The sequence below is a fragment of the Coffea arabica genome, chromosome 1c (genome assembly GCF_036785885.1).
Source record: "Coffea arabica cultivar ET-39 chromosome 1c, Coffea Arabica ET-39 HiFi, whole genome shotgun sequence".
In the NCBI taxonomy this organism is placed as follows: Eukaryota; Viridiplantae; Streptophyta; class Magnoliopsida; order Gentianales; family Rubiaceae; genus Coffea; species Coffea arabica.
Genome location: NC_092310.1, coordinates 30,439,762 through 30,463,757, shown reverse-complemented (window position 1 = coordinate 30,463,757; position 23,996 = coordinate 30,439,762).

The following is a 23,996-nucleotide window of genomic DNA, read 5'->3' as shown; positions in this document are numbered from 1 at the left end:
TTAGGAGATAAGTAGAGTGTGTGAAATGATTGATGTGAGAGAGAAAAGAAAGGATAGGAATGCATTAATTGAGGCGACAAGTGTCACCATTTCATTGGGCAAGGCTTATGACTTACTATTCCAATTTTTGACCTTTTGACCAAGAGGTTAAATATCTTAAAAATTGCACAAAAATCACCATTTTCTTACCTCTTGTTGGCCGGCCATCTTGAGCAAGGAAGGAAGAAGAAACTCTTCAAGTTCTAGCTACTACTTGGTGCAAATCACCCAAAAACATTTGCTTACATCCATTTCTACTCCATAAAATCTTTCTAGTTGGTGATAGTGGTTGGTTTGGTGAAGTTTTCTTCAAGAGTTAAGGTGGTCTACAACTCCTCTTCTCTTGTTTCCTAGGTAAGTGATGATTAAACATCCTACTTCACTTAATGATGCTTAAATGGTGCCTAATGGGACCTAAAGTGCTGAAATTTCTGGTTTTTATCTTGGTTTGAAGTGATTTGGTGAAGTTTTTATTTTATTGATGATTTTTCTGGTTTAATTGGATTATGATGGTGTGGTTGTTTATGATGATTGGTAATGACCTATAATGACACTAGTAGGTGTGAATTGATGATAATGGCAACCAATTTTGAGTTTGGATTGAAAAATGAAAGGTTAGGGTTCATACACCCCTAATTCTGTCCGGTTTTGGATCATAGGGTTAGAGGCCGAATTGGACTTTGCTCAAAACATGAAAGTTGTAGGTATTGATGAGTTTGAAGTGTCTTCAAAATTTCAGGTCATTTGGATTTGTGTATAGTGAATTATGTCAATTTTACTGTTGCTGGTCTGGGTTGCTCAGAATGTGAAAACTGCGCTTGTAATCGTTTGTTATGACTGGAATTGGTTTGGATTTTGAAGTTGGTGTCTTCTGATGAAATGTAGCTGGATGTCTTAGCTAACATATGCCTTTGTAATTTCGGCATTTGGACCTGTATAGACTGAGTTGTGTTCATTACAGCATAGTGCGATTTGGGAACCTGCAATTACGGTTCAGGTTGTGGTATTCTGCATTTTTGGCCTAGTTGTACTAGGATTTGGACTGAGTGGCCTTCTACATTGTTGTAGCCCTGTTTCATAGCTTCGAAACGGTGGGTCTTGCACCCCCATCCGATAACCGTAGTGAAAGTGGTGTCATTACCGCATTATGAGGTCAAATAGTTTTTTTGTTAAGGCCTAAGTTAAAGCCATTTCTTAATTTCTGGTTACCTATGATGCTTATTTATGCATATGAAACCCTATTAGGGTTATAATTGGTATGGCTATATGACTCGTTATCGAGTCTCTTTTAGGGCTTGCTTTCATTTCGGTTGTTTCCTAGCTAACTTTTGCACTTGTACCACTTTGAGCCTAGCGAACGGCTTTTGGGAAATGAGATGAATTTTGTGTGAGGTGTTGGGACTGATTTGAGGATATAATGAAGCCTTGATGGCTGGAAAAGTAAGAATTTTAGGGGAGGTGCTGCCCGATTTTATAGGCCGTTTGGTTCCTTTAAGTTGGATTTGCCTTTTGGTGGAAATGAAAGGCTTTTGGGTTGTTTGCGCCTAAGTCTTCATGTTACCTTTTTGTTTCCAAGAAAATCATGTTTTCCACCCTTGCATTGGTAATTATTTGGCGAGGCATACGACAAGTAGTCGAGCCTCATGTGCACTGTGTTTACTCGATTATGGATGTGAAACCTTCAATTGGTTTATTTTGTTATTTTAGGGTTTTTGGCGATTAAGGCCAATCTGAAGTGAAAACTTTTGAAGTTGAACCGGTGAGTGTACCACTCCCCTCCATTGCTGTTTAACTTGATTTCTGCTCTGCAATCTGTTTATTTGGTCGAGACGGGGGTGTACTTTATCACACTCGTTCTCTAGTCTGTTCATATGCCAATTTACTATGCAAAATTTGAATCTGTTATCTGTGTCTGCATCTGTTCGGATTTCTATGACCTATGAGCTCAATCCTGTGGCTAAGTTATTCGAGTCGGGCCGGCAAGGGCCTGGACAATTAGATAACGAACCACGGTAGTCTGTTCGGGGATTTTTGGGTATTGAGACCATTGATTCCGGTATACTCGAGTATTACCATTTCTGTTCGGTTACGGTGAGCGGGCCCGGTAAAGGGGTGTTTGGTGGACGGAATTCGGTGTAAAGAGGGGTCTACGGACGTTTTGGTTCTATATACGTTGACGGAGAGTCAACCGGTTTGGATCAAGTACTGCGCTGGAAATTTGGCTCCTGAGAGCCACCCGTATCCTTCTGATTTGAATCATTGGTTCCTTTGCTTTACATCTGGCATGTGTATCTGATTTGTTAAATGTGAAATGCCATGATTTTTTTGCTATATGTTTGGTACCTCATTGAGCGCAAGCTCACCCCTTTCTGTTCCTTTTGTTTTCCTTACAGGAAAATAAACCCTTTTGGTCTGGATTTGACAAATGGCTGCCAAATTGAGCTAGTTGAACATATCTTTTGTATAGCTCATGTATTAAAACCCTAACTGTACTTTTGGGGCGTTTTCTCTTTTGATTTGGCAAACCGTGTATATGTATTAACTTTTGAAAACTTTTGTATGTCCTTTTGGATTGTAATCGCTAAAGTTCAGATGTGAATGTTTGTTAGCTATTTCGGTTGGATTCTGACGGGTCGGTTACTATTCATGGCCGGCTCCGGATTTCATTTTTTTTTATTTTTATTTTGCGTTGTTTTACTATTTTGATTGTTTACGCGCGTTTGTAAGCTCCGGAATGAAACGGATAGCTCTAATTTGTTCCGTTAGTCCTGGCGAGAGCTGGGCAGGCGGTCCGCCGAACCCTTTGGTTCGCCTTAGGGTAAGGTGGGGCTGTCACATGTTACCTGCGCCTGTTATAATGTCGTTTGGAAGTGTATCCAACGACCTTCCTGTTAAATCTGAGCTCAACCTCATGGGGAGTTGATTGAATCGAGCCAGCAAGGGCTTGGTCGAGGAAATTGACAATTCATGGGGAATATATAGGTATTGAAGACTCTGGATTTCCGGTATACTCGAGTATTACCATCCCTGTTCCTATTTGGCATTCAGGCCCGATAAGGGGTATGTTTGGTGAACGGGATTTTGGTGTTAAAGTGGTGTTCTACTAGACTGGTTCCTTTATTTGAATGTTGACGGAGGGTCAACGGGGCTGGATCAAGTATTGCAACGGGAATTTGGCTCCTGAGAGCCACCTGTATCCTTTACATTGTGGTGTTCATTCATTTCTCATATTTGATGTGAATAAGTGCCTTAAAAGTGATTTCTCATGATTTCTACTGTTTATAAATTTGGTACTTCATTGAGCGTCTAGCTCACCCTGTCCCGTTATCCTTGTTTTCTTTACAGGGAACCATATTTTGGACCAATGATCATTTTGAAGAATGAATAGAGCTTGTATAAATACCCTTTTGAATAGCTCCTTGGAAGTTGGAAACCCTAAATGTATCTTAATACAATGTTTCCTTTTGGTTTGTAAACTTACTACTATGTATATTTTGAAGTGTTTCCTCATGTTTATGTGGCATATATTTGGGAATGTACATTCTCCCATGTCAAACAAAGTTTACTTGTACTTGATTGGATTGTGACGTGGCAGCGGCACTTCCATTTCTCTTTGGTTTTTTTCGTGGCACGTTGTACCAAAGATTGATTGTATCTTTTAATTTGGCTCATTTGGGTTCTGAATGTTATCTTCTCGAAGTTCTTTTGAGCAGTTGGTAGGGTTTACGTTTGTTCCGGATCCGTAGTCTCAGTGAGAGTTGGGCAGGCGGTCCGCCGAACCCTTTGGTTTGAAGCCACCTCTTTGCTTTGCATTAATCGCTCTTTTGGATAGGCATATGACTCGTAACCAAGTCTCACTTGCGAATTTCATTTGCTAGGTCTTGGAGTCAAGTCTTAAGTGTTTGCCCTTGATTGTTCTAGGAGGTGCCGGCGAGTAAAGCCATACTTGGGAAGGAAACTTTTGAAATTATCCTTGGTTGGACTGGTGAGTGTACCACCCTCTTGAATTATTGCTAAACTGGTTATCTGTACTTGCAAATTGTTATTTGAATATCCTTACCGACTGTTTATTTTGCACGAGACGAGTGTGTACTTTATCGCACTCGTTCTCTGGCCTGTGTGACTTGTTTCCTATATATACTTGAATCTGTTACCTGTGCCTGTTACAATACCGTTTGGAAGTGCATCCAACGACTTTCTTGTTAAATTTGAGCTCAACCTCATGGGGAGTTAATTAAATCGAGCTAGCAAGGGCTTGGTCGAGGAAATTGACAATCCATGGGTGTCTGTTCCTGGGGAATCTTTGAGTATTGAAACTCTTGATTCCGGTATACTCGAGTATTACCATTTCTGTTCTTGTTTGGCGTTCAGGCCCGGTAAGGGGTATGTTTAGTGAAAGGGAGTTTGGCGTAAGAGGGGTCTACGGACAAGAGTGTTTCATTAAACGTTGACGGAGGGGTGGGTCAACGAGGTTGGATCAAGTATGGCAACGGGGATTTGGCTCTTGAGAACCACATGTATCGTTTAAATTGTGATGTCCGTTCATTTCTTTTACTTGATGTGTATATGTGTCCCATAAGTGTTTTCTCATGATTTTTACTGTTATACTCTTGGTACCTCATTGAGCTTCTAGCTCACCCCGTTCCGTTATCCTTGTTTTCCTTACAGGGAATCACCTTTTGGAGACTATGATGTTTTGAAGCATGAGCTGAGCTAGTTTTAATATTCTTTTGTATAGCTCCTCGATGGTTGAAAAACCTTAAATGTATTTTAATCAAACAATTCCCTTTTGAATTGTAAATTTGCAACCATGCGTATATAAAAGTGTTTAACCATGTTTATGAGTTGATTTGGTTTGGAAATGTTCTTTTCTAGGGTTATATAAAGTTGTTGTGCTTGTTTGGGTTTTTGGACAGTGAATGTTATCTTCTCAAAGTTCTTTTGAGTGGTTGGTAGGGTTTACGTTTGTTTCGGATCTGTAGTCCCGGCGAGAGTTGGGCAGGCGGTCCGCCGAACCCTTTGGTTCCCCTTGGGGTGAGGTGGGGCTGTCACAGGTGGTATCAGAGCTACTCCGCGTGGTCTCTGCGCGGAGTGAGCTTGGGGCCAAGTGGTGTTGTGGTCTCGACCATGTGAATGAGTGTAAGGGACTAAGTATTCTTTTGAGCATAAGCTATGAATCACGATGTGTTATAGGTTTCAAAACATTATTCTGGTACTTGGAGACTATAGATATGTATGTCAGGTAGGAATTACAATTGTAGATTACTTACTCTTGGGACTGGCCAGCTCGAGTAGTGAATTATCTTATTTTGGATTCTTGCGCTTGAATACGAAGAGAGGAGAGCCTAGGTTAGAAATGACTTGGGCGAACTAGAATTTGATTCTACGGGACTTCATGCGATGTGTTAGGGTATCATTAAGGATGATTGACCCTGCCTAAGATATAAATTGTGTTATTCTCATAGATTGTGGACGGAGCCTAGAGAGAGGAAGCTTTTAGTTAGCTGCTTTTAGCATAGCTTTGTATATTGTCTTTTGGGGAGGACCTTTTTTTTATGGAATTATTTTTGTATGTACTTGACTGACTGCTTCTGTATGACTGTTTGAAACAGTTACGTGTTCTATGTATAAATGTTTTGTGTGTATACATGTCTTATGTGGTGTTACTTTTGGCTACTTGATCATGTTTATATGCCTCTTTACTTTTTATGTGTGCCTCGACCTAGATTGACTTAAAACCATGGAGGGCACTCGTAGTGGTCGAGGTCGTGGCCGTGGTAGTAGGCATCTCACGACTGAAGGGGATACTAGGGAAACCATGGGCGAACTAAACCCTGAACCCCAAATTGATCCCAACGTTCCGGTAGCTGCTGCTATCCAGCGGATGACTGATCTTCTAGCGCAGGTCATGCAACAACAGGGCCACAACCCTAATCCACCTGTCGGTAATCCCGGAAACCCTGGAAATCATGTAGACAGTGAGGATCGAGCTCTCGAAAGGTTCCAAAAGTTCTCCCCACCGAAGTTCCTGGGAGGGCCTGATCCTGATGTGGCCGAATAGTGGCTAGAAAAGATGATAGACATTTTTGTTGCTCTACATTATTCTGAAGAGAGGCAGGTTACTTTTGCGGTCTTTCAATTGGAAGGAGCTGCTCGTTCTTGGTGGAATATTATTCGAACTAAGTGGGTGAGAGAACAGACACCGAGAATGTAGACACCAAATTTTTGTTGTAATTTCATTTACTGTTTATTTTTAGTTTTTTATTTGTCGTGTTAGTTTTATTCGATTTTTAGTTTTTAGTTTCTAGTTTTATTTTTATTTTTAAGTTTTTAGCATAGAATTTCTTGAAAAAAAAGAAAAAAAAAAAGAAAAAGTGTTCAAAAAAATATGTTTTAGTTGTTTTGGATTTAGTTTCATTATTTAAAAATGAAAAGAAAAATGAAAAATTGAAAATTAGAAAAAAAATGGAAAAAAAAGAAAAAAGAAAAGAGGAAAATCTTAGCTTTTTATTTTATCTTTGGGTTATTAATTTTGTACATTTTATTTACGTTTAAGTTTGTTTGAATTACTTTTTTTTATTGTGATTTAAATTAAAAAAAAATGATCCGCGCCTGCAAGCCGCGTATTGTCGCAGCTTGCAAAGAAGGACTTGGCAGCCCTTTGGCTGCAATTTCAGAGGAAGTGGCTGGGGGTTTTAGGGTTGAATGCCCCATATAAATAGAATAGAAAACATCAGCCGCAAGGGGGGAGAAAAAGGGACGCCTAGAACAGAAAAACGACGGGGAAAAAGAAAAGGAAGGGAGGTCGGCTGTGAAAGGCAGGGGCTGCTAAGTGAGTTTGGAGAGGAAACTGAGAGAGCTTCTGTGAGAAGGGCAAGGAAAACTGGGAGTTGCGGTAGAGGTTGAGAAGACTGAGAAACAGCGAACGAAAAGGGGAAGCTGGGGTTCTTTAAAGAAAAAGGCAGAGAGGGGAGAATCGAGGTTGACAACGGGGGAAGAGTAAAAGGAGAAAAGAAGGCCGAGAGAGAGAGCTGGGAGGGGGGCTTCGGCTGGAAACCAGAAAAAGGAAGGATCTTCGGTGGGCATCGCCGGCATCAGCACTGGATTTTCCTGCAACCCAGTTCGTGGGTCTCATTTTCTCCTGAAAACGTTGGATTTCGTCGGGATATCTCATCTGCAGCTGGTCAAGAAAGCATTTTCAGGTAATCTTCTCCCCTGTTTGGGTCGACTTATTAGATTATCATGCATACACTGTCAAATTTTTCTTTGCCGCTGTGTTGCTTGATCCTCTTGATGTTACTCTCCTTTAACTTTTATGAACTTTGAGCCTTTAAGTTGTGCTAGTGGAAAAGTAAGTTGCATAATCTAGTTAACTTGAAATATGCTTCGGATGAAACCCAGAAATCAAGACAAGAGGAAAGCCTCTGCGTGAAAATATGCATCCTCAGTTGCGAGTTCGTCCTTTGCATTTTGCTGCAATTTTCATGCCTTTTGTACTCCCGAATCTGTCGGGGGAGAGGGATGTTGAATCCTTGGCCTATTTGGCATTGTATGATCTTTCTGAGATTGTTAATAAGCTGCAAAAATGATAGAAACAAAGAAGCTTTAGTTGTCCGAAAATTTTAGTTTGCTCAAAGAGCTTGATTCAGTTTGTTATTTGGACTAGAATGACATGTCTACCTTTGCTGCAAGTCTTTACCCTTTTGTGTGTTTGAATGAGTGAAGATGCCCATGAGTCTTCAGCATGGATGTTGCCTCGGCCGAATGAGTAAAATTGCAGCGAGCTGGGGAACAAAAGGCTGCATGCTTCATTTGTGTAGTTGCAGAAAACCTGCGGCATTTTTTTTCCTTTTTCTATTGCTGTCTTGCTGTTTGTTTTTTTATCCTTGATGGCCAGCTCCAACTTCATATTTGCAATGAAATTGTGTGTTTAGTTGATGGTTGATAGGTAGAAATCTGAAAATTTGGTGAGCCCGTTTGCATTGTGAAATGGGTAAAAGCCGCGGCTGGCTGCACTTTGTCTCCTGTTTTTGCTGATCATTTCTTGCATTCTTAAACAGCCACCAATCCAGTTTTTTCTGCCTTAGTCTTGTAATAAAAGCATGGTATTTGGTTTGGTTGATGATTGGGAGTGGTATCTTGTGTTTTGAGGTTGAAATCCGTAAGTGAAAGTAAAATTTGCAGCTAGTTTGTCTTGGTCGAAAGTTGTTGCAGAAAAATTCGAATGAATGTTGCAGAATGTAGTTCCCTTACGTGATTTGCATGCATGGATAATTTCCAGATTTTACACTTTGGTCCCCCAAGTTCTCCCTTATGTCACTAGGACCCAACCAATTGAATAATATCCTCAATTTGGTCCTTGGCAGCTTTAATTTTTGCAATTTCATTGCTTGCTTTGCTTCAATTAACTACCATGCTTTGTCAATTGCACTTAAGTCATGACTTTTGGGGCTTCATGATCAAGTGAGCTTTGTTTTGCACATTTCTTTTAATTTTTCTTAAATAAAGTGGTCCCTTGACCTTTTTATTGTTTTGAAGCCATTTTTACTCCATTTAAGGCGTCAACTCAAGGGAGGTATAACTTCTTTTATCCCTTTTTTGTCTCTCCTATGTGATCCAACGTGCTAAGTTAGAATTGCATGTCTAATTTGCTTTCCTTGCCTTTCTTTAGTTCCTTTATTTCATTTACTCTTGCTTTTATTATTCTTTTAATGGGGTATGTGTACACCTCTTGGCTTGTAATAGATAGGGCTTGGGAGCACTTGATGAAGACCTATTGAAGACGTGTGCCTAGCTAGCAAATGTAATAGGTTTATTAGCTTGATTGCTTACTTTTGTTGCTATGTGTTACTTGCTTTATTAGGTTCTTGCATCTAGTCGAGCATGCTAAGTGTTATGTGCTACGTGTTTACGAGTGTTTGGCATGTCTACTCGCTTTCCATAGCCATGAATGAATGTGATGGATGAATGTACGTTTCCACTAGTCCAACGCTAGTAGGAATTCATAGAATGGGCTAGTCCAACGCTAGACCCAATAGGTCGTCCTCTTTCGTAGGTGCATATTTGCGTGTTTCATTTCATTTCATGCATTTTTCCTAGTTTTTCTATCATTTGGCATGCCCCTCTAATCCCTTCCCTCTCACTTTAGGTTTTGCATATTCATGCTAGTTATAGGGTACATTTGCTTGAGAGTCCCCTTAAATATGGGATATAGACGAGTGTGGCTTTTTCTAAGCCTTAGCACGCTTGTATCCTCTCTATCAAAGGGAAAATTGAGTCACGATTTAGGTCTCCCCGTGCCCAACATGCATACATTCCCTAGGCGCATGCATTTTAAATCCCCTCTATCATTTTATACCCTCATTACACTTTCATTTTTCCTCTCATTTTCACACGTGCACCTCTATATCTTTTCACTTGCACACGAACACTTTTATCTTCATTTGCACACTTTCACTTACACACTATTGTTTTTATCACTTTTCCACTTCACACAAACTCACATTTTCACATGGCATGCATTCATTTCACTCATTTTTACGTCATTTAGGATTATATGTGACCTCTCCAAAGAATCATTATTGGGCTTCACAATTAATGTGATTGGCATCACTCAAGCTTTGGAGAGAAATTTTGCCCCCAATACCCCTAGGTCTAGGGTTTGCATTCATGTAGTACATCCAAATGTAATAAATTCTTTGGTTAAAACAAGAAAATCTTTGATTAAATCACACAACTAGCCTTGGCTAGGTCGAAGGGGTGCCTTGAATTTTTATCCTTGCCTTCCCCTTCGTCAAATGTGACTCCCGAACCTTTTTCGTTGGTTTACGTGGACTAGGAGTCGTTTAAAAGGGGTTTCTTACTACTTTTTCCTATTTTTTCTTTAAAAATTCATTTTAGGTGACTTGGTACACCTTAACTCATTACCAAGTGGCGACTCCGATTTTTTTTATTTCAAAAACCCTTTTTAAACTATAAATTTTGGGTCAAATCGTCGCATTCTCAAACCCCCATTTAGACCCATTTTTCTTTTAAGTCACAATTCATTTTTCAATCACAAATTGAATCAAAAAATACATTTTTTTTAAACCATTTATTTATTTTATCAAAAAATGGGGCGCGACAGAGAACGTGGGTGAACTTCATGAGGGAGTTCAATGCTAAGTATTTTCTGCCATTGGTCCAGGAGAAGAAGGAAGATGAGTTCATTAGGCTTTGCTAGGGAACTCAAACAGTCGCCGAATATGAGAGCCAGTTCACCAGGTTGTCTAAATTCGCTCCCGAACTAATTGTGACTGAGCAAAGGCGGATAAGGCATTTTGTCCAGGGATTAAATGTTGAGATTCAGAAAAACCTGGCTGTAGCCCAATTCAATACCTTTAGTGATGCTGTGGAAAAAGCCCAACGAGTTGAAATGCGAGGTTACAAGTCAAGAACTTCCAAACCAAGAAAAGGGGATTTCCTGGAAGTAGTTCGGAGCAAGGGGATAAAAGTACGCCTCCTAAGATTGGAAGGGGAAATGGAGGAGTACAACTACCGGGGATATCAAGTGGTACATCACCGAGAGGCTCAGTCTCCGCTTCCCATGGTACCTGCGGGTACTGTGGGAAGCCAAATCACACGAAGGATGTCTGCTGGAAGAAAGGAAGAAAATGTCTGCATTTCGGAAGTTCAGATCATCAAATCGCTAATTGCCCAGGCCTACCTCGAGAAGGGAGTAGAAATTGACAGCCAACCACGGCCAACCCTGACTAGTCGAAGGGGGAAAAGAATGGACCAAAGATGTCAACTCGAGTGTATTCCCTAGAGCAACATCAAGCCCCTGACCCGTATGAGGACGTGGAAGGTAAGATTCTGGTATTCCACCACTTGACCACTAGAATGGTGTATAAGAATTATAATTTGAGAAAGAAGAAGAAGCTATACCAAAGATTTCAATGAGCCTGGCTAGTGAAAGGGTACAGATGGGTTAGTGAAAGGGTACAGATGCCTAATTTGACTGTGAGAAGGGAAGCAGTAAAATTTTTGTATCCCGGAGAAGGTGATGATAAGGAATTTCGAGGATGAAATTCTTTTAAGGGGGAGAGAATGTGAGAACCTGAAAATTTTCTTAATTTCTAAACATTAGTTTAATTCTTTACGCACGTTTTCTATATATTTTTGTTATTATAGTAAATTTTAGAGATATTTTATAAGTAAATATAGTTTTTAAATCATTTTTCTAGTATAAGTTAGTTCATGCGATATTTGAAGTGTGTATTGGACGTGGGACCCGCTAGTGCGTTAAGTGTGGTTAATTCGGCCAATTAGGTTAATTTTTACATTAAGGGATTCATTTACCATGTGCTAGGAGATAATTGGAAGTTAGTTAGATTAATTTGTAAGGAGAGACAAAAGGATGAGATCAAGCATAGGAATGGACAAGTGTCAAGTAACTATTGGAGGATGGACTGTGACCTACTATTCATCACCTTTACTAAATACCAAAAATTGACCAAAATCATCTTCATTTTCCTAGCATCTTGGCCGAATTCTTGAGGAGGAAAAACAAGAAGAAAGCCTTCAACTCCAACTCCATTTTCTTGCTCAATCTTGAGGATTCAACCAACCAAATCACAAACTACTCCATAAAAGTTGTTTGTTAAGAAGGATTAAAGCTTGTAGTGGAGTGATCCTTGTAGGAGAAACCCTAAGCTATCATCTTTCTTCAAGTTTCAAGGTAAATTCCCTAGAAATTTCCTTCTATTCTTGATAATTGTCAATTAGTGGTTTGGAGAGGTTAAATGTGCAGTTTTGTGGCTAAGTTCATGGTTTTAAGTAGAGGTATGGTAAATTTCAGTTTTATATTGAAAAATTCTGCTCACTTGTGAAGCTTAAGGGTTGATCATGATTTATTAGCTTTGATATATGGAAAAGGTTGTGTCTAGGTGCTAGTTAACTTTGCCTAAAGAAATTCCACCTTTGATGTGTAAATTTCAGCTTTAGGGTTTTAATTTGACCATGATTGGGGGTAGTTTTGGAGCTACCAATTAGTTGTATCTTAAGGGTATTTTATAGACTATGATTCGTATGGGCAATGGTGATTGTTTGTTATGAAATTTGGTGGTTGATGGTAGCATGGTAAAGTACGGAAATCTAGGGGAAGTGCTGCTGAAATTTTCGCAAGACCCATGAGCAGTCTTGGGGAATCTACTATATCTTGATGTAGGAAAATTAGAATTGAGTTCCATTTGTTGTGTTTTAAACTAGATTCATAGGGCTAAACCATGTAAATTTCAGACCCTGTTTCTGTCTGTGTAATTTATGGTGATTTTTCAAAGTTGACTGAAATATTGTACCTGTTCTGTCTTCCACTGGATAAAGCAGCAACTTGAGACTTGAATTTGACTGACTTGTGTTCTGAAACTTACAATGGTGTTTTCTGGAAAGTTATAGCCTTTTGAATGTATTTTCCAACGGTATAACTTTCATTAATTTTGGACTCACAAAACTTGAGATATGATTTTTCATATAGGGTTTCGCAAAACTGGAAAATCCAGTTTTCCTAGTATTGATCTTACTTTCATTTTCTACTTCAAATTTGGAGTTGGTCAATCATTGTAGGTAGGAATTTGAGGTTGTTCATGCCTTTAAGACCAATTGTTACCTTTTCACTCTGAAGTCGCCTCTTTGCTTTGCATTAATGGCTCTTTTGGATAGGCATATGACTCGTAACCGAGTCTCACTTGCGAATTTCATTTACTAGGTCTTGGAGTCAAGTCTTAAGTGTTTGCCCTTGATTGTTCTAGGAGGTGCCAGCGAGTAAAGCCACACTTGGGAAGGAAACTTTTGAAATTATCATTGGTTGAACTGGTGAGTGTACCACCCCCTTGAATTATTGCTAAACTGGTTATCTGTACTTGCAAATTGTCATTTGAATATCCTTACCAACTGTTTATTTTGTACGAGATGAGTGTATACTTTATCGCACTCGTTCTCTGGCCTGTGTGACTTGTTTCCTATATATAATTGAATCTATTACCTGCGCCTGTTATAATACCGTTTGGACTTCCATCCAACAACCTTCTTGTTAAATTTGAGCTCAACCTCATGGGGAGTTAATTAAATCGAGCCAGCAAGGGGTTGGTCGAGGAAATTGACAATCCATGGGTGCCTGTTCCTGGGGAATCTTTGAGTATTGAGACTCTTGATTCCGGTATACTCGAGTATTACCATTTCTGTTCCTGTTTGGTGTTCGGGCCCTGTAAGGGGTATGTTCGGTGAAAGGTAGTTTGGCGTAAGAGGGGTCTACGGACATGAGTGTTCCATTAAACGTTGACGGAGGGTCAACGAGGCTGGTTCAAGTATGGCAACCGGGATTTGGCTCTTGAGAGCCACCTGTATCCTTTAAATTGTGATGTCCGTTCATTTCTTTTACTTGATGTGTATATGTGTCCTATAAGTGTTTTCTCATGATTTCTACTGTTATACTTTTGGTACCTCATTGAGCTTCTAGCTCACCCCGTTCCATTATCCTTGTTTTCCTTCCAGGGAATCACCTTTTGGAGACTATGATGTTTTGAAGCATGAGTTGAGCTAGTTTTAATATTCTTTTGTGTAGCTCCTCGATGGTAGGAAAACCTTAAATGTATTTTAATCAAACAATTCCCTTTTGAATTGTAAATTTGCAACCATGCATATATAAAAGTGTTTAACCATGTTCATCAGTTGATTTGGTTTGGAAATGCTCTTTTCTAGGGTTATATAAAGTTGTTGTGCTTGTTTGGGTTTTCGGACAGTGAATGTTATCTTCTCGAAGTTCTTTTGAGTGGTTGGTAGGGTTTACGTTTGTTCCGGATCTGTAGTCCCGGCGAGAGTTGGGCAGGCAGTCCGCCGAACCCTTTGGTTCCCCTTGAGGTGAGGTGGGGCTGTCACAATTTACTCTTATGTTAAGATCCGACTTTTCTCTCTTATTCACTTTCTCCAACTACTTCTGCACCTCAAAATCCTTCTTCTGAGCTTCTTTGATGCATTTCAACAGAGTGGATTTTACGACAATGTTTTCCAGAATCACTTTTCTCTGTTCAAGTCGGGGATTTTAATAATTAATGTGACGGCCCCACCTCCCCCTAGGCGTACCCCAGGTTCGGCGAAACCGCTTGCCCAGCTCTCGTCGGGACTCGATGCTCGAAAACTAGAAAATAGAGTTCATGCCAAAAGAAAGCTCTATTTACTCTATTACATCTTCAAAAGTTGCATAAACCAGTACATCAAGTCGTATATACCACCAGTACCCGAAAGTAAACCCTAGAAAAGCTGATAACCATAACCACCACGACAAATATATACATCTTACTAGTCAACTCATAACAAGTGCAATTCAACTATTCTATCGCCAAAAGTCTAACCACCTTCCCGAGCGAGCCCCACGTCGGCCCCCTACTAAGGAAAACAAATGGAATGGGGTAAGCTATATGCTTAGTGAGTAATCAGGGGGAAAAATGTAAACTCACATAATTAAACAAGTAAATCAGGATAATTCACATCAATAACCGAAAAGTAACATCACAATGGTAGGATACGGGTGGCTCCAAAGCCAGTTCAATTCCCTGAGCTTGAACGCCTGTTGACACTCCGTCAACCAAAGTACTCATGGTCCGTAGACTTCACTTAAACTTTCCCGTTCACCTTATCAACCCCTGCTGGCCAGTCAACAGCACACAGCAGCTCGAGCGAATTAAAATAACTTAGCTTTCGTCAAAGCTTTAACAAGGAACTAAATCCCAAGTTTAGCATGGAACTATCTTCGACCAAACCCCAGCTGGCTCGAATAGTTCGTCTAACCCTTGGAACCGGGCTGGAACCAAGCCCTGAGATATCCGATCTCTCAATAGATGGTATCTCTCAACAAAGTATACAACAAAGTACTTACCCCAAACAACACACAGCAAATAGGGTTTAATTCAAGTCATGTAAACACCCCCATCAGCACACAACAAAAGGGTAATACTCAAGTCATGTATTCACCCTCCTCAGCACACAGCAAGAGGGTGATACTCAAGTCATGTATTCGCCCTCCTCAGCACACAGCAAGAGGGTGATACTCAACATAAAGCATGTATTCTCATGTAGGAAATCAGAACAAAGGATGGGCTTAGGTCGAGTGAGATAAAGTACACCCTCGCCTAAGTACCCATTTAACATATACAAGGTACTTCAATAATTTCACATCAATAAACAACCCAATTACTCACTTGATAAGGCTTGGCACGAAAACGATACAATTCACTGAGTTTGGCCGTCACCGTCAAAAGCCTCACAATCTGTATTGACAGATTATATACACACATAAGTGAAACGGCCATACAATAGAAGTTTATAACTTAATCGATCGAATACGCTCGAAAATGGTCAAAAATAATCAAAAACTGTGAGGACCCATAAAATTTCCTAATTTTATACTATTTATTTTATTTCCTCGCTTGCATTTCTCTTCATTATCCCCCCACTATTTTGATTTTTCTAGAGCTTTTATAAGTGAAAAGAATTTTAAAATCATTTTCCTAGTGTAAGTTAGTTCATGGGAAATTCGGAGTGAATATTGGATGTGGGACCCGCTAGTGCGGAAAGTTTGGTAAAATTCGGCCAATTACGTTAAGTTGTGTATACTGGGTTTAATTTATCAGGTGTGAAGAGATAATTAGAAGTTACCTAGATGGATTATTATTGGAGAGACAAAAGGATAGAGTTGCATTAAATAAGGGTGACAAGTGTCACCTTGTGATGGATTCTTAAGTTTGACTACTATTCATAACTTTACCATTTAATTAAAATTGGCCAAAAATCATCTTCATTTCTTACCTCTCTTGGCCGAACCTCTTGCTCAAAGAGAGAGAAAAAAATCCTCCAACTTCCTACTTCATAATCTTGCTCCAATCTTCAAATCAAACCGATAAAACTTCAAATCATTCCATCAAATCTCTTTGCTAAGTGGTCTTGAGGTGATTAGTGAAGTGGTTTGGAAGATTAAGGTGCCAAGTTGCTCTTTTCCTTTGGTTACTAAGGTGAGTAGTGAAGGAACCCCTCTCCTCTATCTAATGATGTCTAATTAATAACTTGTGGTAGCCTAAGAGGTAATTTTGTGGATTATATCTTGATTTTGAGTGAAATTGGTGAAGTTTTATAATTATTCATGATTTTTCTGTTTTAATATGATTCATATGTTGTGGCCATGGATGATGATTGGAAATGATCTAGAATGAAGCTAGAAGGTGTAAATTGTGGTTAATTGCAGGAAATTTCCGCATTGAAAGGAAATTGTGGAAACTAGGGTTTCATTTCCCCTCATTCTGCCTGGCACTGTTCATCATAGTTCGAGGCCGAATTAGCCTTGGATTAAAACATAAAAGTTGTAGGGAATAATATTTTAGAGATTCCTACAAAATATCAGGCCAATCGGAGTAACGTAGCCTGTGAAAAGACCAAAATACCCCTGCTGCCCTGTTTCTACCCGAACATGCTAATCAGCTTCTGTAATTGGTTAATTTGATTGGGAATACTACCGATTTGGGTGTTGGTGTCTTCTTAATAAATATAGCCTGGTATCTTAGCTTTGGGATGGCTTTGGAATCACTTGAATTGGACTTTGGTAGCCTGAATTATGGTTATTTAACTAGAATGCGGTTCGTTAACCTGTTTATGTGGTTCTGGTTTAGTACATTGAACTTTTGACATAGTTTCACTACAAACTGGACTGAGTGGACTTCTTCAACATTGTAGCCCTTTCTCTTAGCTTCAAAACGGTATAAGTTTCACCCCAATCTGATAAGTGTAGCTCCAGTTGTGCCCGTTCCGTTAAATGACGTCAAAACTGTCTTTTGGTTTTAGGGTTTATAATTGGGGCTTTTCTAGGGTTTCTTTGTTGAGCTACCATTTGGTTGTTTTGAAGGGTATTGTGGCTCTAATTAAAGGTGTTTGATAGTTTGTGATTGGGTGTTGAGGTTTGGTTGGAAAAGTAATGAAAGACAAGGGGAAGTGCTGTCCAAATGTCTGCAGGAGCTCCTACGCAGTCTCGGGAGATTTGCTATATCTTGATGTAGAAATGTTGGAATTGAGTTCTGTTTGTTGCATTTTAAACTAGATTCACAGAGCTATAAACCATATAAATTTTAGACCCTGTTTCTGTCTGTCAAATTTATGGTGATTTTTTAAAGTTGACTAAAATATTGTACCCGTTCTGTCTTCCACTAGATAAAGCAGCAACTTGCGACTTGAATTCGACTGACTTCCGTTCCGAATCTTACAATAGTGTCTTCTGGAAAGTTATAGCCCTTTGAATGTATTTTCCAACGGTATAACTTTTATTAATTTTAGACTTACAAAACTTGAGATATGATTTTCCATATAAGGTTGCGCGGAACTGGAAAATCCTATTTTTCTAGTATTGACCTTACTTTCATTTCCTACTTCAAATTTGGAGTTGGTCAGTCATTGTAGGTAGGGCTTTGAGGTTGTTCATGCCTTTAAGACTAATTGTTACCTTTTCACTCCGAGGTCACCTCTTTGCTTTGCATTAATGGTTCTTTTGACTAGGCATATGGCTCGTAACTGAGTCTCACTTGCGAACTCCATACTAGGTCTTGGAGTCGAGTCTTAAGTGTTTGTCTTGATTGTTCTAGGAAGTGCCGACGATTAAAGCCACACTTGGGAAGGAAACTTTTGAAGTTATCCTTATTTGAACTGGTGAGTGCACCACTCCCCTGAGTTATTGCTAAACTGGTTTTCTGTACTGGCAACTTGCTATGTGAATATCTTTCTGTTTATCTTGTATGAGACGAGGGTATACTTTATCACACTCGTTCTCTTGCCTGTACTGAACGAACTGGAATCTATTACTTGTACTTGTTATGCACTTGAACTTGTTACTTGTACTTGTTATGCGATCGTTTGGAAGTGTGTCCAACGATCGTCCTGTTAAACTTGATCCTTGTTAAACTTGAGCTCAACCTCATGGGGAGTTAATTAAATTGAGCCAGCAAGGGCTTGGTCGAGATAATTGACAATCCTTGGGTACCTGTTCCTGGGGAATCTTTGGGTATTGAGACTCTTGATTCCGGTATACTCGAGTATTACCATTCCTGTTCCTGTTTGGCGTTCGGGCCCGGTAAGGGCGATGTTTGGTGAACGGGGTTTTGGCGTTAAAGTGGTGTTCTACTGGACTAGTTTCTTTATTGAACGTTGACGGAGGGTCAACGAGGCTGGATCAAGTATAGCAACGGGGATTGGCTCTTGAGAGCCACCTGTATCCTTTACATTGTGATGTTCATTCATTTCTCGTATTTGATGTGAATATGTGCCTCCAAAGTGCTTTCTCATGATTTCTACTGATTCTACTGTTTATTCTGTTGGTACCTCATTGAGCTTTTAGCTCACCCCGTTCCATTATCCTTGTTTTCCTTACAGGGAACCATCTTTTGGAACTGCAATGTTTTGAGAAATGAGTTGAGCTAGTCAGAAATTCTTTTGTTCTTTTGGTATAACTCCTCGACAACTTGGAAACCCTAAATGTATCTTAATACATTGTTTCCTTTTGGATTTGGAAACTTACTAATATGTACATTTAAAATGTTTCCTCATGTGTATGTAATATATAGATATTCGGGAATGTACATTCTTTCATTGCAAACAAAGTGTACTTGTACGTGGTTGGATCCTACGTGGCGGCGGCCCTTCCATTTCGTCGTGATTCTTGTAGTTTTATTCCGGTCTTGATGGAGGTATGACTGAGTCCCGGCGAGAGCTGGGCAGGCGGTCCGTTGAACCCTTTGGTTCGCCTTAGGGTGAGGTGGGGCTGTCACAAAAATTGTCAAAATGACGTTATGGCCAAAAGAATGTCGAAATCGGCCGAAACGGCTAGAATGGTAACAAAATAACAAAATAGACCTAAACGGTCCAAAATGCCAAAAACGGTTGAGAAATGCACTTGCGCGTGCGTGGAAATGATTTTGCCCATAACTAGAGCTGTGGTTATCGGATCAAAATGTGCTAGGTAGTGTCTCGAAACTTAAACAAAAAGTTAAATTTGCAAGATACAGAACTAGAACTCCAAAAGCTAGTTTATCTTTCTCGTGAAAATTTGGCGGCATGCCCCTTGTTTTTACACATTTTCAGCCATTTATGGCTTCAATATTTTCCTCAAACAAACCCAAAGTTACATACACAACAATCTCATTTCAATAGCCGTTCAATAGGCTCAAGACAATACAAGGACAAAAATCAAGCCAAGAACAAGTGCGGAAATGAGCTTTAGTAAAAGACAGATTTGATAGGGTTTTGCGTAACGGACACAATCGAGGCTACGCTTATCGGATTGGAATGCAATTTGTGCCGTTTCGAAGCTAAGACACAGGGCTACAATTCTCATGAAGATCACTTAATCAAATTTCCAGTGTAACCCAGTCAAATCCCCAGTTCACAGAACCAAATTCCAACTAGTCGGCTAATTAACCGTACTACCTTTAAATGGCCATATCTCAGGCAACCAAAATCCGTTTAAGGCATTCTTAGAGGCATTAAAAAGCTAAGACAGAGTACTAAAACTTTCATGTTTTGAAAATTGGCTAAATCTATGAGAACTCGTAATTTTCTCATTTTTCTAGGGTTTATTTTCTTTTAATAGCTTGTTTTCTGCATTTTCCTTATTAGGACAATTTTTCAATAATTTTTATGAGTAAATATAGTTTTTAGATAATTTTTCTAGTATCGGTTGGTTTTTGAGAAATTAAGAGCGTATACCGGACGTGGGACCCGCTAGCGCGGAAAGTTCGGAAAAGTTCGGCCAACTAGGTTAAGTTTTGGATACTGGGTTTAAATTACCGGGTGTTATGAGATAATTAGAGGTTGCTATATGGATTGATGTGAAAGGAAACAAAGAGATATAGATGCATTTAATGAGGTGACAAGTGTCACCATATGATTGGTTTTACTTTTTGGACTACTATTCACCTTTTACCATTTGACCAAATAAATCAAAAAACTACCAAAAATTCACCATTTTCTCCTTCATCTTGGCCGGCCACCTCAAGCAAAGAAAGAAAGAAAACTCTTCAAATTCTTGCCTCCATCTTGCTCAAATTCAACTAATCAACCACTTAATCTTGCTTTTGTTCCATAGAAACCTTTAAGTGAGTGATTGTGAGGTGTTTGGTGGAGTTGTTTGGAAAGCTAAGGTGACAAGTTGCTCTCTCTCTTGTTTTACTAAGGTGAGTAGTGAAGAAATCCCTCTCCTCCACCTAATGATGTTTAATTTGTGACTTGAGGTAGTTGAAGTGATGATTTTTGGTGTTATTTTTTTGATTTTTGGTTGAATTGGTGAAGTTTTATAATTATTGGTGATTTTTCTGTTTTCATATGATTACTACTATGTGGCCATGTATGATGATTGGAAATGATATGGAAGGAAGCTAGAAGGTGGAAAAAGTGGTTAATTGCAGGAAATTTTTGTTTTGGAAGAAAATTGGAAAAGTTAGGGTTTCATTGTCTTACATTCTGCCCGGCACATTACCTTATAGTTAGAGGCCGAATTGGCCTTGGGTTAAAATATAAAAGTTGTAGGGAATGATATTTTAGAGATTCCTACAAAATTTCAGGTCAATCGGAGTAACGTATCTTGTGAAAAGACTGAATTACCCCTGCTGCCCTGTTTCTACCCGAATTTGATAATTGAGTCTGTGATTGGTTAATTTGAGTGGTAATGCTTCTGATTTGGTTGTTTATGTCTTCTGATGAATTGTAGCCTTGTATCTTAGTTTTTGGATGGCTTTGGAATCACCTGATTTGGACTTAGGTAGCCTGACTTATGATGTTTGAACCAGAATACGGTTTGTGAACCTGTTTTTGCGGTTCTGGTGTAGTATATTGCATATTTGACCTGGTTACACTTGAAACTGGACTGAGTGACCTTTTGTAACTTTGTAGCCCTATCTCTTAGCTTCGAAACGGTGTATCTTACACCTCCATCCGATAATCGTAGTGCCAATGGTGCCAAAACCGCATAATGACGTCAAAAACTATTTGTCTAGCTTAGTGCTTAATGCCATTTCCGGATTTTCCTGGTTTACTCTAGTGTTTATATATTCTCGTGGAACCTTATTTTGGTGATATGTGGACTTGGTTATGAATTGTAATCGAGTCTTATTATGCTTATTTGAATGTTTTAGGGCGTGACGGTGGTACAAGACGCTCTTAGGCGGAAGTGCATGAAATATCATTTGCTTGAGTGGTGAGTGTACTACTACTCACTTGTTTGTTTACAATGTGGCTTTGCTATATGTGAATGTGATGCCTTGAAGGCTTATTTGTCCATTGAATTTGATTAAGGTGAGGGTGTACTTGATCGCCCTCACCCCCTTTTGATATTATTACTGATTGTCTACTGTTTCACTGTGATACTGGATATGTACATGGAAAACTGATTTTGGTGTCGTTTGGACGAGTATCCAACGACCTTTACTATACTACTGAGCTCAACCCCATTGGTAATCGATTGAATCGAGCCAGCAAGGGCTTGGTCGTGAAAGGCGATGAGCCATGGGGACTGTTATTTGGAATCTTGTAGTAGTGAGACTCTTGATTCCGGTATACTCAAATATTACCAAATTTCTACTGTTTGGAGTTCGGGCCCGGTAGGGGTATGTTGGGTGGAAGGAATGGAAGTAAAGTGGAGCCTACGGTTGGTTACTTTGTAAACATTGACGGAGGGTCAATGAAGTTCGATCAAGTATACGAGCGAGGAAAGGGGCTCTTGAGAGCCGTCCGTATCCTTTTACCATCTTGTTAATGTGTGATCTTGGTTTATTTCTTTTGACCGCTTTATGCCTATATGACTTGGTTGCATATGTGATAGTATACCACTGGGCGTAAGCTCACTCTGTTCCTTTTGTTTTCCTTACAGGAAAATAAATACTTTTGGGCTGGATTTGATAGCCGGTTGCCGAATTGAGCTAGTTGTACATATCTTTTGTATAGCTCATTGATTGAAACCCTAAATGTACTTTTGGGTCCGATTTCTCTTTTGATTTGGCAAACCGTATATGTATAAACTTATGGGATAATTTTGTATGCCATTTTGGGTTGTAAATGCTGAATTTCAAGATGTGTGATGTTTGGCCGGATGTTGACGTGTCGGTTACTATTCATGACCGGCTCCGGTTTCATTTTTTTTTTATTATTTTGATTTTGACATGTTTACGCGCGTTGTATGTTCCAGACCGTATTAGATCGCTCTAAACTGTACCGTTAGTCCTGGCGAGAGCTGGGCAGGCAGTCCGCTAACCCCTTTGGTTCGCCTTAGGGGAAGGTGGGGCTGTCACAAAATCAGCACGGATCATAGTGAATAGACACGGTCAATTGGATGAACTGTCTAAAACGGATCACTAGAAGCATCCCAGGGCAGCGAGGATATTTTGGTCTTTTCACAGGCTACGTTGCTCCAATTGAGCTGAAATTGTGTAGGAAACTATAAAATATCATTCTCTACAACTTTCACGTTTTGTGCCAAGCCTAATTCGGCCTCTAACATAGGGCATTGAAACCGGACACAACTGAAGCATACAATTCCAGAAATCTGGAATTTTGGGATTTCAAGGGCAATCTCTTCATTTTCTTGATTCAATCACTACCACAACCTCTTATACAAGCCTATATACATTATATACCACTCCTACAACAAGTATAAGAAGGAAATCAGTCAAACCCTAGCTTACATACATCACCCCAAAATCATCACAACAACTTGTATAGCTACTAATCCAACCAAAACATGAGTTATATAACATCTTAAACAAAAATAAAAGAACCAAAGCCATGGGTCAGACCTTATACCTCAACAAAAGGGCTTGCAAGAGTAATACTTCACCTCCTCTTGAAATTTTTGGTTCCCTTAGCTTCCCAAGTTCACAGCTCACAAGTTAATCGGTTTAGAATCTTGTTTCCTTCACTCAAATGGTGCAAATCAAGATGAAAGAAGGTTGTTTCTCTTGCTCTCTCTTTTTCTCTCACTCTCAGTTGTTATGGTGCAGAAATGAAGAGCTTTTGGAGTTGTTTTTAGAGATAAATATGGTGATAAGAAAGCAAGACAAAAGGTTTGGCAAGAAACCATAGGTGAGTGACACTTGTCACCACCAAAGCCATCCAAATTTCTCTTTCTTTTCCTTGCATTTTTGGCCATAAATTTCGGTCACATGGCTGAAAATGAGAGAGATATTTTGCAAAAATATCAAGGGTATGTGGTGGTAAGGAAGTGGTGGTCAAGTGGTGGGTTCAATCGGTAGTGATCGATACCCGTCGGTTTGAGCCGATTTTTCTTAAATCGCGTATACTAGGGTTTTTAACTTCTAATCACTAACTTATTATTATCACTTCTAGTCATACACTTAATATCATCTAAAACTCACTTTTAATCCCCAAATTTGATCCACACTTCGTACCGGATAGTCGCACTACGGAAAAACGTGAAAACCCTAATTCACTCTAACTTGGAAACAAAAAGTGAAACCCTATTTCCTAGGTTCATTTGCACTTATTGTGGGATGATTGGGCAGTAGGGCCATAATAAATGAATAATTTTCAAATAAAAGGGCATTTTTAAGAAAAACATGAGAGGTTTTACAATTTCCATAAATTGAATTAAGGGTTTCGGTTGAAATATGAGAAATTTGAGAAAACGGCCAGTCACAAGTGAAACTAGGGTTTCGATTAGACTTTTAGGGTTTCTAGTCTTTTAAAATAAAACAAGGTTTTAAATCAAACCCAAAGAAATAACTTTAGTTTCTTCTTTAAAACAAAATAATGTTTTAAAATAAAAATAAACTAAAGAAACCATAATATCCTCTTTGAGACTAAACAAAAGATGATCCTAAAAGTTGGGGTATCACAATTAACCTCTTCCAAAAAGTGAAATTCTTTAATCATCAATCCTG